General features: G+C 35.5%; 1 protein-coding gene across 2 annotated transcripts in view; it reads right to left on the minus strand.

Annotated features, from left to right (window-relative positions):
• The window catches only part of ADGRB3 (adhesion G protein-coupled receptor B3), a 659,277-nt gene that overhangs the window by 186,951 nt on the left and 457,039 nt on the right, over positions 1 to 15,287 (minus strand). The window lies entirely within an intron of this gene.

The raw sequence follows: 15,287 nt of genomic DNA on the forward strand, positions 1-15,287 counted from the left end.
GTACGGACTCACAAAGTCGATTGTACAAATACTTTCCCAACACTGTATTGTTCAGTAACATTATGTTGGTAGCTCAAAAATCGTCACGGTGGGAGTATACATAGCATTAAAATTGACGAGTACTATAAATTAGGAGAGTCAGTTGTTAAATTTTTACCAGCATACCACTGGTAATTTATATCCAATTATTTTCTGCACTAGGCTCTTTCAATTTTAAGGAGGTAGCAACTCACTCAGTTTGCCTCAAATAATGGTGACAATAATGATGGTTATGGGAGAAATAAAAGGAAAATGACTGTCAGCCAAGCGGAGTCCCAGGCCAGGTGGGAAGAATAGAACTGAATAGTGAAGAACCAAGAGAATTACTGAAATGATAACTCAAAGGTCAGTAGTTCAGAATCCAAAGGCAGCTCTAGGTTCAGTGGAGTCCTAGCTTATGATTCTTTAGCCAGAGGTCTGTGCCTGTATGCAATGCTATGCTTATCTTCCCACTACTAGCTGGTTTCTCATACTCTGCAATTTTCTCTGTGCCATTGTTTATGCTTAGTTATTTTGTATTACTCACAACTCTGGTTTCCATGGGTCTCTTTAAAATCCCTCCTGCCTTATATGTGCATCTTTGTGTATGCATCTTTTAATTTCCAGTCCTTGCTTGCTGTCAAATAGTTTATTCTTTCCATAATTCCAAGTCAAAATTACAGAGGCTAGAAAATTGGCGAGCTGGTTTCTGTGATGAACATCTACCATTAAAGTTCTCTTAATGAAATCGTTAAATTTTATAGAATTGCTTATTGTATATCTTCTCTAGGTATTAATGGAAACACAATGCTAAGTAAGAGTATCCCTAAACACAAGAAATTATCCCTCAATTGGACTATTAAAAATCTAGTTGACTAAAGGACTATAGTAAAATATGGAATAAGTACAATAGAAGAGGTACAAAGACAGTGCTTTGGATATTTAAAAAAGGGAAAATATATTTCTAGCTACATGAAAGCAGTTTCAAGGCAAATAGTTTTAAATGGCTTTCATAGATAGATAATTATCAATAAAACAAAGTTGAAGAAGATGGCACTCTATGCAGAAGGAAGAATATGGAAGTTGGGAGACAATTCTCCACAGGTCTGCCATGTTTCTGTACACCTCGAGAGCACGTTAGTAATTGCTGTTTTTTTGTTTTGTTTTTTGATTTTCCCCTGTAATCTATTCCAAGATATAGTGTCTCCCTTTGGAGCAAGGGACAAGAATTCTTCCTGTTCATTATAAAAAACTCAAGTTTCCTCAGCTCAGGGTTCCTCTTCTTTAACACAACCCACTGTGAATATAGGTACTGTCTGGCTCTCTTCGTGTCAATCTGAGTGAAGTAGGGCTTTAGAAACTGGCACAAAAAATGCTGAAACTCTGGTTCCTGTTTTTGCATTGAGTAATATACTGTCCTCTGTCTTTGTTCCAGGATTCTCACATAGTCTATCAGCATCCATGAAACTGTAGCAGGCTAAATAATAGACTGCAAGTAGGGGAAATCTTGTATTCGTCATAGTTCTTGACGTAAGTGTAATGTAACAGGCCATGTTCTATGCACAAGCTGGGTTACAGGAGAACTGTAAAGAATGCTGGATACTAACTAGGAGCCACTTAATCTTTGACTGTCAGGATGAGGTGTCTGTATTTAGACAGTCAGTGTTGAGCCATTGAGAAGGTTTTTGAGGAGAGCAGTGGTATCAGAGACATATTTGAGAAAGGCTAATCTGACAATAGTGTATATATAGGACTGATCTGAGTGGAAAGAGGATGAATTAGGGAGTCCACAGAAGAGACTACTGCAGGAATTATGGTAGACATGCAATTCCGGTCTTGACTAGAGTAGTGACAGTGGGAATGACAAGGTGGGCTGACTTGAGGTCTAAGGCAAAAAACAAAATTTTGAGGACATAGCTATTAGGGAGAAAAAACATGGAGTCAAAGATAATTCCAAAAGAGTCTTAAGAAAAGCTATATGTTTGACTCAGTAATTCTTCTTTTGGGAATCAAACCTAAATAAATGATTTTGAAATAAAGATAGAGATTTATGTATAAGGATGGTTATCTCAATATTTATTACAATGAAAAACTGAAAATAAATATTCAAGATTTAGGAAGTGATAAGACAACTATGTAATAGCCAGGCAATTAAAAATCCTTATTAAATATACAAATCAAAAATATTTAATGGAATTATTTCTTTAAAATACTATGATAAAAATATTTTTAAAACATAGGCCTATATTTATTTGATAATATGTATGAAATAAAGGAAAAAACTTAAAAATGGTCAATTTCTATATAAAAAACCTTCAAAAATTCAAGGGAAATTTAACCACTAGGTAATGGAATTATGAATATTTTCAACTTTACACTTATCTTTACAGCTTAGATATTTTGTAATGTATACCTAGTACCTTTATAAGTTCTAAAAATAAAATTTGTTTAAACATAACATTGAATTTTCAACCTGCGTAACTGGCAAAATGGGGATTTTTTTTAAAAATAGGATATTATAAGGAAGAGTAAATATGAAGGATATATATTGAATAAAACATTATAAAACTAAATGAGCCATTTCATTGAAAATAATGAGAGTTTCATTATTTGCCAGTTAGTGATAGAAAATTCCTTTCTCTATTTCTCTGAAACTTTCATCAGCTAAAATATTTTTTGTAAGAAGGGCTTAGACAAAACTTTGAAGTGAGCAAATTCCCATTCTTCCATGTCCTCACTTATTTTCTGTTTTTTGTCTACTTTTTCCTACCTGGTCATAAAACCCTTTGGGGTGCTCTCATCATTTCATTTGCTATGCATCCTCTCAGGCTTTCTTCTAGCTACAATGACTCACACACTATTCCATCCTTGACCTTTTTTATCTACTTGCCATTATTTATCCAGCATATCTGCCACAGCTTCTAGGTCTGATCTCTGCTAGGTAAAGCAAAAGAGTAGTAATGGCTGACAACTGGACTGAAAAGAAATCAATGCTACCAGGATAATTAACTATTGGAATAACCCTATATTTACTCAGTGCTTTCATTGTATAAAAATACATGTGTACACCTTAATCTTCACTGCTACCATCTTAGTCCAAACTACCATCATTCCTCACTCTACTGCAAATAGTTTTCTTATTCCTTTCTTATCCACTAAGTGATCCAAAACAAATGTATAACTTAGTAAGTAAATAAAAAAAATTAAAAAACAGATTACTTATTATCCTTTAAAAAAAAAATTATTCAGTGGTTTCCTAGTTCCCTTTGAAAAGAATTTAAATAACTTTGCTGGCCTAGAGGGTCCTATCTGATCTGGGTCTTATCTATAACTTCTGTTTCTTTATTTACTACCTTACCCTCACTCAGTGCATTTCAGGCACACTAGCATTATTTGTTTCCAAGTCAGGCCTTTTTGCCCTGTTTGCACTCTCAGACTAGAGTGCTTGAACCAGATCATCTGTGGTAGGCTCCTTGCTGTCCTATAGGCCACAGCCCTGATGTCTGCTCTTTAAGGAGGCCTCCCTGACTTCATGAAACAGCCCGTATCATTGCTCCTATCTCCACTGGAAAGTCTCTCTTTTGCTTGTTCACTTGTTTATTATCTCTTTTCCTCCAGTAAGCGATAAATTCTTTGAAAACAGATCCATCTGTGTAGGTCATTGCTGCACCACCAGAGGTAGGGAGGGCTTAGCTGTTTTATAATATAAAAGAGTCAAAACAGGGGTTGTTAGAGATGTATCTCCCTCTCTCATGTAAAAGAAATGTGGAGTATAGGTGGCTAAAAGGAATACAAAGACCTTGTGACCTTACTAGGAACTCAGACTCCAATCTTTCTGCTCCAGTATTCTCAACATACAATCTTCAACTTCAAGGTCACATCATGGTCAGTAAAGCTGCCGTAGCTCAAGCCATGCTGTATAAGACTTCTAGAAAGTCAAATATTACACTTCTGCTTGCATATCACTCGCCAAAATTAGTCATATAGCATACTTCACTTCAAAGGGGGCCGGGAAATGTAGCGGTTTATTCTGTGTGGCAATGTGCCAGAATCAAACATGACGTCCATTGCTAAGGAAGAAGGAATATATGGTTACTGAGTAGCAATCTCTCCAGCAGGATACAAGGTTAGATAGAATGAGGTTTATTGGTGTCATCGAGAGTTTTCTTTTTGTCTATTCTTTTTTCAGGCTTGCTCCCTGAGTAATTACAAGATGGTTGCCTAAAATTCTTTTGTTCACATCCAGAGAAAAAGAGTGAGAGTAAGAGAAAAAGAAAAAGGCACCTCAGGTTGCTTTCTCAATAGAGATTAATCATTCTTCATATATACCCCAGAAAAATGTCTCCTCCAATCTCACTAGTCATAATTAAATCAACAACTATGTCCAGGGGCAAGGGATTAAACTAATGAGCCTAGGGTTATGACAGATGTACCTTTATAGAACCAGAAGTTGAGTTACTTTACCCATAAGCAAATGGACTGTGTTTGGGAGCTGTGGATACTTGATTAACATTCAAAATGATTATCAAAAGCAGAAGTGAAAGTTAGGCAGGTCATTTTAGGAGTTGCATATGTTTCTTAACTCAAATCATAAAACATATACATATTGAGCAAAAAGAGTGCCATCTCCTAGTTTTCTTCAATTTATTTACTTCTTTATTTCTTGTCCTTATTAACTAAAATCAATACATTGTCCCATTTGGGAGTCACTAGCCACATGAGACTATTAAACATTTGAAAGGTAGTGAATATGAATTGATATGTGCTATAAGTATAAAATACACACTGGATGTCAAAGACTGTGGATGAGAGAATGTAAATATTTCCTTAATTTTATATTGATAAGATGTTAAATATTAATATTTTGAATATATTGGATTAAATTGAGATACTCTTAATTTTACTTTAACTTTTGAATGTGGCTACTAGAAAATTACAAATTACATATGTTGCTCATGTTGTATTTCAATTAGAAAGCACTGATCAAAAAGGTTTTTGATTGTCTTCTAAGACATTACCTTATATGAACTCTCTGCCTTGACTTCTTCTATCTTCAAGCAAATCTGAGTTACTTGCTGCTAATATACTCTAATTCCATATCCAAATCCCATGCCCTATGTACTTTTCAAGTTCTTGCTCCAAATGCCATCTCTTCCATAAAATCCTACCATGATTCTTTCCCAACTGGAAGTCACGCCTTCCCCTTCTCTGACTACTACACAACTTTACCTGTGCAGTTTTCTGGCAGAGAAAACCCTTTTCTTTATAGTACAGTGAACTGTTTATATGTTTTAGCACTTCTATAGAATTCGTGTTCTTTTTCTGGGCAGAGGTTTTACTTCTGAATCTTTGTATTTTCCCTTAATCCCTTGGCTGTGACAGAAGCTTAACAAAATATCTGTGGATAAGAGAATAAACAGCATTGCTGTGAGGAACAAATAGGACGGATAAGCCTATTCTGGAAGAAAAGCTGAAAAATTAGAGAGTGAGTATAGAGAAAAAGCAGGGGCCCACAGGGCTTTTGAAAGTGATGAAATTCTAGTTGTGTGGCATAAAGAAAATGAACACTTCCTATGAAGGCTAAAAGTATGCAGTTGAGAATCCAAGAGTCTAGATCTAGGGGCTTTTTAGCAAAATGCTATCCCCCACTCCCAAATACTTTAACTGAAAATGGTTCAAGAGAAGTCTTAAACCGACTTTATTATAAAAATTTGGAAAATTGCTTTTGAGTGTCTCAAAGCGATTCAGTCTAAAACACTGCTAAAACGTTTATGACATTTCACCATCCTGGAGTCCCTTGAGAGCAGGGGTAAAGAAAATCCATCCAAGCTTCTCCTTGGGTCAATTTCTCCTCATTAGTGATATTTAGAAATTGCAGTGCTTCCTGAAGACTGAATGGTCTCCTTGAGTTGACTTCCTGACAGAATTATTAGGTTTCAAGAGTCCACCAGAGAGCCTTCTAGACAATTCTAAGATTTTCCGTACTTCAGCTGGCCAAAGACTCTATGGCTGCTAAAGACAGAACAGAGACTATTCATGATAATCTAATTTAAGATCAAGCTGTGAACTATTGTCAAACCAGGCCACAGTTGCCAGGAAAAAGTGTGTGAGCTGCTACATTAGACAAGGTTGAATCTTCTTAAGAACTTGAATTGGAAACCCATAGTTATAGAATATTATCCTTCTTTAGTTTTCCACAGAAGACCTTGTTTTCATTGAATGTCAAAACTATCATCTTCAGTAGATACAACTTGTAGACTTTTTTGCAAGATCCTCAATATCCATTGTATTTGATTTATTTAATTTATACAACATTTTGTAACTAAAGTATTTTGATAGTCCATATCATTGTACAACATAAATTTAAAATAAGAGAAAAGGGCAAAGAAAATAAGGTTAGATAAATAAACTCTAGTATGACATTACATTGAGCATAGCTTGCATGTTATTAAAACCTATATATCTGCTAAATGTAGGCTACATATTTTAAAATAAGCTGCATTTCCAGTAGTTATTTGTAAAACTGTATAATGAGGATTTATAAGGGCATTTGTTTTCTAACCCGTCCATCTATCAATCTGATCTTGTTTCTCTCCTATCGCTTTCACTCCCTTTTCAGGTGTATCTGTCCTCTAGTCAGGACAGTTATGAAGGAACTGTCATTTTGTCTGCATAAACTTATAACTGCTTTATTTCATACAGCAAATACTCATTACTAGAAAGTTACTGAAAGTGAAAATGAGTCTCTTTAAAACATCAAATTTTCATAGTAAATATAACAAGTTAAATTAGGATGTTATCTTCGCGTGAAAAATAATTAGTATATGTTAATTTTGATACTTGATAATTTAGTTTATAATTCAACTGTGCCTCAATTCTTATAACAACTATAGATTGAATCAAATACTGATTTTTTTCCAACAAAAAAAATTAAGATGGGACAAAATGACATTCTCTCAATAATTCTGGTAGATGAGTAATTCTACATTACTTTCAGAAATTTCATGAAATTTGATCTTGCAAAACTTGAAATTTCAGTTTGCAATTGATTTGCATTAAAATTTTTACTTGGATATTTAATATGAGTCATAATCTGTGAAAGACTAGTAATTTGATAAAACTTGAAATTTCATTTTAGTTTGCAATTGATTTGCATTAAAATTTTTACTTGGATATTTAATATGAGTCATAATCTGTGAAAGACTAATAAAAAGCTTTGATTGGACTGATAGGGATAAATGCTACTGTGAATTGAGTAGAATGTTTTGACAGGGAACTAGTTTTATAAACACTACTTTATTGAAAAATATTTTTCTTGTAAGCAACTTTTGGTTCTTGACTGAAATCATAATTTGGGTACTTAGTGAATATTTGGGTGATTAGTATGTCCCTATACTGACAAGTCAATTAACTTTATTTGTTGCTTCTTCTCAGAATTTTGTCTTTCCATTCTAGAATTCTGCTTTCAATTCTACATTTAATTATTCAGGTAACTACACTCATATTAGCTTGAAACTACTTTTTAACTGATGAACTTGAACTCAGCATTTTCCCCGTTCTCACTACTTGGTGGCATACTGTAACTTTGTATTGATTCAGCAACTTTCCTTAATAGTCACTGACTCAATTTATTGGATTCTAAACTATGCAGCAGGTCAGAATTTCAGGCCACGTAGTTAGGTATAGACAATGTGTAAATGTCTTTAATTTTCTAAAACTTAATTTCTAATATGAGCCTTGATTCCACATCCAAGTTCCAGGGGCTTAAGTAATCTCTTAGTATGAGTAGATCATGCATTGTCCCTCACTCTAGACTGCAAGGTCACTCTTTCTCCAACTCCCTCTCAGCTACTTCTTTCCTCTTCTTAGACACACAGGAAAGATTCCATTGCTGTAAGAAACTCATAGAGGTTGCCTAAGAACATTAACCATCTCAGTGCTAGAACCCTGCTCCTTGCACTGACAAGTAAGACCTCTGTGAGAACTTATTGAGGTTCTCTGCCTGGCTCCAATACAGGCTGACCAGCCACTTCCATGGTGCAGATTCTGCACCTGCTGGAGAGCAAAAACACTCTGGGGTCTGGTTATTGTTCCAGCGTCTCTTCAGGAGTGGGGCAGATGTCTCTTTTGTTCTTATAGGCACAAAAATATCTGGGAAAATGAATTATTCTCCTAGCTGGGAAGACGTTATTTAGAATGGGTATGAGGAAAAAAAAAACCACACTGAAAAACCCAAATCACTGAATGTAATTGTTTGGCAAAGAAATTCAGGAAGCAGTAGTAGAAGACCCTAAACCAACTGGGATTAAGTTATATAAACTAGAGAAATGGAGTCATGAAATAGAAATTAGGATTGGCTTTAGAACGTTTATATCTTGTATATCTGAATTTTTGTCCTGAACTTTGTACCTTCTAAAAATATATATCTGATTCTGCCACTTCTTGTTCTAAAACTTGTGATGACTTCATACTAAATACAGAATAAAGTTTCTACTCCTCATACTGGTCCTCAAAATCCTAATTTGGATCCAAGCTACATTTTTTCAACCCACTCTCACTGTACTGTAAGATACACACACAATGATCTAATTGCCAATTTGCAAACTTGAACAGAAGCATACTTCTGCTCAACCTATTTACTCTCTGTAGGTAATGCATAGGCAGTGGGGAGGCAAGAACTTGGAGAAGACCTCCTGCTCTCTGAGTTATACTCTAAATAAACATGCAACAGAACAGGAAAGATGCAAAATTTTCTTAAAGGGAGAGAATGTCATCAAACCAAGACTTGAATATAATCTAATTGTTAGAATGACTGTCACTCAAGAAAGATTTTCTTAAATCTAGAGTTGATTTATTAGCAATAATAGAGCACTGATAGAGAAGGGAAAGTCAGAGAGCAAACTGACAGCTGACTGTACTGTTCAAAAGAAAGTTCCTTGTAGTCACTATTAGCACATAACAGGGTTGTCTCTGTAATGCAGATGGAGAGATAAGTACATATGACCTAATGATGCACAACTCTAGTATTTAATATCTGTGAGCATAGGATTTTTGTCTTTTTTGAGTGCTGTTGTATTCTTTAGTGCAATGAGAGGCATACAGATGTACTCAGTATTTTTGGAAAATGTCTCACGAACTCCCACAACTTTGAGCTGTGTGCTCCTGTCAATCTTTTTATTACAATGTAACTTCTCATACAGATAGAACAACAAGAAGCAAATGTACTTATCAGTGAATGGATTACGAATTATATAAAGAATCATTTTAATTTTTATATATTGGTTTCTGGTGAATTCGTTTAAATTGAATCAATCTTCTAAAAATTGATGATCCCTAGAAGCACTAATATTGGTTTGCAAATCTGCAAAGTTCAGAGTGAGACTATCTGATGACACCACAGTTCTCATTATTGGGAACTTTGAGAGGTCAAGGGGTCTTTCCTATTTGACACATTTCTATCACATTACACATTTTCTCCAAGCTACAGAAGCTGTCCAAACTCTTGTTTTCATCATCTAAACGCACAGACCAGCCCCTCCAAGATGTCTTCCCAAGGCTCCCCTCTTCTGTATTCAGATTACACAGAAAGCAATCTGTCAAGGGATTAAATAGAGAGTCTTTTTCCTCCTCTGTTAAAGGTGGAAACTAATACCTGTCTTGCTGAAGTGTGGTGAAAATTAGTGATAATGTGAGGTAAAATTCTAAGGGTACAATGAGAATAGTCGGTGCTCGCTAATCAAATTGCAAATGGCAGCTATTATAAGTATTGTCTCAGCAATTTGTTGATATTTCTTATACTGCATTTCAATTCATTCATTTTAAAAAACATGTTTTCGGATAAAATTTTTGACTCAAGAGATTAAAAATTAAACCTCTTGGTTTTTTCTTCCATAAAATATAGACAGAAATAATACCTACCACAGTTTCTGTGAGATTTAAATTATTTTATACATATAAAATGGTTAGAACCATGTTTTGTGCATTTGCAATCTCAGAATGAATATTATCCATTATTAATAGTAGTAATATTACTAGAGTTTAGACGAGAGACATGTGAATAAAGGCAATTATTATTCAGTAAGATAAGCAGCCCCAGAGGTTTGTGAAAGGGCCAGAGGTAACCCAAAGGAAAAAAAAAAAAAAAGATGACTTTTACTAGGGCCTGTTGGAGACTTCCTGGAGGAGGTGGAATGTGAATGTTTTTGTAGGGTGATTAAGATTCATGAGACACACAAAGGATGGGGCTGCAAGATGAGGACATCAACCCCAAGAAGATAACACAGAGACTAGAAGAACAGTGTATTTGGGGAAGCATACTAAACGACTGGTATGGCTGGTGTGTAAAGTGAGGTTGGTGGTGTGGCTGCTGGGAGATAGGGTAGTGCAGAAGATGGCACAGAAGTGACAGATATCTTGTGCTCTACTAAATAGGTTATATTTTATCTTGAGATTCTTAGAGCTTCTAGACCTCTATTGGGCTTAGAAAATGAGGTTCAGAAAGACCATAAACATCTAAAAACTGGGTACAAAATCCTATGTTGTAGAGGCATTTTAGTTGGAAAATGTTCCATTGCTTTTATCAGATTGTCAAAGGTTCTCTATCCTCAAAATGAAAGGCCACTGTTATTTGTTGGAGATGACATTAAAGAATTTTAGTAGCATCAAGTTTGGTTTTAGGAATGTCCCTCTAGTGGCGGTGTGAAGGAAGGCTGGCTGGAAGAGATTTGCAGTGATAGTGAGGAGCCTATTAATGGTCCAGCAGAGAGAAGGGCTTGAGGGAGGAGGGACAATGGGCATGGAGAGGAGAAGATGATTGCTCTTTACTCGGTGTTAAAATATAGCTCATTCTACCAGGATTTGTGAAATGCCTGATATGTGTCAGGCACTGTGCTAACTTCTAGGAATAGAAAATCTTAGCCCTTCCAGAATTTTGAAACTAACATAAGAAACATAGTGGAAAGTTATCTAATTATAATTGCAATAAGTACTATGCCTCCTCCTTAAACAGAAGTTTCCAGACTACAGGATCTGTTTCTCATGCGGCTCTCTTCTAACAGTGACTTGCCCACAAGAAATGCTCGATTAATACCTATCTAATGGAATAAATATCTTAATATATCCCTTGCCTAGTGACTTGTTCCGAGTGATTATCTGACCTGACAATAAATGCATCTATACAGGCTTCGAGGCTGGTGCTAATGCTTGTTTTTTATCCTTTAATTCCAAGGTACTACTTCAAGAGATGCATCCTAAACTAATCTAAAGTTTGCAAGTTACAAAATAATAAATTCATTTCTTCAGGTTTTTCAGAGTCAGTGTAAGATTACATTTGCTTGCCTCCTTTCTATTTTTGAGGGAAAAACCCCACTGGGGATACAAAGCTGAATTAGACATTATCTTCAAAGACCTCACAACAACATGGATTATTTTGCCTTTAAGAGAGATGAGATAATGAAAGAGGAGTAGACTCATACTTGAAGGCTGTCTCATTAGGCAATGAGAAATACCGATCTAGAATTTAGGAGAAATTAGAAGAGTCATAGTTGAAACTAGAAATGGTTCGAATAATGCAATACTCATTCTTTGGCTTATTTACTTACTCAAATCTTATTCTTACTTACTGAAAGTTATACAATATTTACAGTTCAACCAGCTCCTTAATATATCCTCAGATGGTCTTGGTGAGGAAGATCTGCCTGCCATCTTGTGTCATCTGGGCTTTGCGTCACTTCAAAGCACTTTGTTATATCTATGATTCCTAACAGAGCTGATTAGCGTTTGTAAGGCCAAACTGAAAATGCAGTTTGTCTCTGCCTCTTAAATTTTTTCATATGGTTTGCATGGTTTCACTTGCTGATTTTTCTGAGTCATATTTAACCTTTCCAAAATCATGTCCATTTGTACTTTGTGGAGCATTATTTATCTCATAATAACATTATGAGATAAATAATGTTGAGGGGGGAACTAGTTGCAGTAGGGATTGAACAAAATTGCTTGATTCAAATAAAGGATCAGGTGTTTGATATCTTCCAGACGCATGAGCTTATTTTTACATTACTGTTGTTGTGTCTGAAATAGTGTGAAGGAAAACACTCATCTACCCTTGGGCCATTGTCTGTGGAACTGATGACCTGAAGCTAACTTGGGCTGATGTGAAGGGTAATAGGCATTTCTGCTCTCTTCTCTCTTTCTGAGATAATTAAGAAAATTGATAACATGTTGAACTAAATGTCAGCCAAAATCAATAACCAGGAGGAGCAGACTGAGGCAAGTGAATTGACTTCAGACAAATAAGCAGTCCAATAAAACAGAATCTCCAGTCAGAGAAGCTAAGCTGCCCCCTGCTGCCATGGCAAAATATGAAACCTGCTGTTGAAAATGGATGTCACCAACTCCCAGAATTGGGGTGAAAATGGCTGCCAGCCCTGGCTAATAGCACAGCTGCTTGGTGCAAAGGGACTGTCAAATTTTAGAAAAAAATATAATTAGAGCATTATGTATTTCCATGAGAAAATAATTCTATTAAAAATGACATTCGAGTCTACTGATGTTGCACAATTTCCCACATTTTTAAAACCGTTTACTTCTATCTTTAAATTAAAATCATTTTTCCTTCATTTTACGAAATGCTGCTTCGTTTCTTATGTCAATTCTCCTAGTGACTTTGACAGTTGTGTTCTTGATTATATTATTAGTTTGTGGTCTAGTCTAAGGTTTCAGAAAGATAGAAGTGGGTATGTTTGAATGTTTGTACTTATGCATTTAGAACCATCAATTGCCTTCATCTTGAAATACTCTTAGTAGCCAACTCAAAAGTATATTTTCTGATAGTCCAGGTTTAAGCCTCTCTCAATTTAAATGCATGGTGGTGGCAAACAAAGGGACAAGATCATACTGAAACCCTTAATGTAATTTGACTCCACACAGATCTTTTATATAATCTTGAAAGACTTTTTAAATATCTCATTTATAGAGGAAGTTTAGACAAAATACTGGAGGTATAACTATTAAAGATATTGATTAAAAAGACTTAATTTTCAAAACATAAAAGAATATTAATTATCGAAACATAAAAGTCATCATGTAGATTACTAAAATAGCTATGTAACTAGTCTCACCTCCATTTTCACCTCCTCTCAATGCTAGATCTATCTTTATCACTCACTTGCTTGAAATCCTTTACAGAATGGTCCTAAGATTATGATCCCCAAAGTAGCACCATTGTCATCACCTTGGTCCCCAAAGATTCCCATCTGGTATTTACACCTTTGTATAATTCTACCCTACTGACTGTTGGCTGGATTTAGTGACTCACTTCTACCAAACAGAATGTAGAATAAATAATGGATTGTCGCTTCCACAATGAGGTTACAAAAAGATTACAGCTTTTATCTTGGAGCACTCTCTTACTGTCTCTGAAGAAGCCAGTTGCCAGGTTAAGAGTTGCCCCATGGAGAGTCTAGCATGAGGTGAAGAACTGAGGGAGGCCCAGCTACCAGTCAGCAAAGAACTGAGGTCTTTACTTGAACATCCCGAGAGATGGCTCTTCTTTTTAACCGTTGTTACTTTATCTTGTGTCACTTATCCTTAAGAATATTCCACTGTAACCAATTTCATCAGCAGTGGTTAGAGAAGTTTTAATAGCCACTGACTAGTTTATTAGCTGCTGAAAACTATATTAAGTAAATTTTATGAATAATTATGAGAATAATTAAAGATACCACTTGTTCAGTGCAGACTCTGTATCAGGCTACTCTCTAATATTACATGAGAATTTCCTACCCAAACCCTATGAAATCTACAGTATTATCCCTATTTTAAAACTGAGGAAAATAAGTTTCAGAAAGATAAAGTAACTTGCTTGAGATCACGTGGCTATTAGAACCACAATTTGGCATGACTGTGACTGTAGAATTAGCAGATGGAACCAATGGGTCACATTGCCTCCTATAACACACAATCTACAGTTCCTTGAGCTCCTTATGCCCCTCAAGTATCAAGGCCTCTTCTATCAAACTGAGTTCAGAGGTAACTGCCTTTATGACACTTTCTCTAACTCTCTCTGGCAAAAATGTATGCTATTTCATTTGTGTTTACTAATAGCTTATTATATACCTAGAAATATTTGAATTATTATAAATTTAGCACTGGAAGAAAAAATAAGCCAACAGAAAAAGTTATTGCTTAGGAGCTTGCGTTCTAGCTAAGGTTAGGGGAGACAACCTAAAAAGAAATCCTTGAAAACAAATAGTTATTCTAAATGATCATTAAAAACAGCATAAAATAAAGCAGGGAAAGCATATAGAGTTTCTGGTGGTAGTGGAAAGAGGCTGTTCTGACATTAAATACAATAGTTATGGAGACTCACACTGAAAAATAACATTTGAGCAAATTCCTGATGTAGGCAAGGAAGGTAGTTTGTGGCTTTAGTAGGAGAGTATCGTGACTAGATATGAACAAGTGCAAAGGTCCAGAGGTAAAAAAGTTCCTACCGTGATGGGGAAATATCAAGTAGACCTGTGTAGCTGGGAGGGACTGAGTTAAGGAGCAGATAATAGGAAATGAAGCCAGAGAAAAAAGAGAGATATCAAGAAGGACCTTGTGATCTATTATAAGGAATTTGGGGTTTTTTCTGCATGGGATGGGAGGCCTTCGAAAGGTGTTAGAGAGAATGGCATGGTTTAATTTATAGTTCAGCAGATCACATTGGCTGATGTATTAAGAATAGACTATAGGGAAAGGGTGGAAGCAGGAAGACCAGTTAAAGTAATTAGAAACCTACGTCGATAATCTGGGGGCTAGACTGCTGATCATGGAAGCTTGAGCCATGATGACAGCGGTGAATGAGGTATGTGATTAAATTCTGTATACATTTTAAAGGAAGAGCTGACAGAATTCACTAAAAAAATTGATATAGGGTGTGAAAGGAAAGGAGTTAACCTGTTTGGTCTGAATGACTAGAAGGATGGAGTTGTCTTTTCCCGAGATAGGAAAGAATGTGTGAATTCTAGGTTTGGAAAAAAGTTCAAGAATTTGAGTTTGGAATGTAAAGTGTGTAAAGCATATTAGCTTCATACACTTAACTAGTGGAGAAGTCCATGTGGAAGTCAGATATACAAAGACATGCAGAGAAGCAGTTGATGCTAGAGATGTAAATGTGGGAGTCATCAGTTAACAAATAATACAATAAAACATGAGACTGGATGAGATTATTAAGAGGATAAATATAAGTAAAATCCTTGGGACTCCTCAAATATGTATACACGAAT

Source organism: Pteropus alecto, unplaced genomic scaffold (assembly GCF_000325575.1).
Source record: "Pteropus alecto unplaced genomic scaffold, ASM32557v1 scaffold7, whole genome shotgun sequence".
NCBI lineage: Eukaryota > Metazoa > Chordata > Mammalia > Chiroptera > Pteropodidae > Pteropus > Pteropus alecto.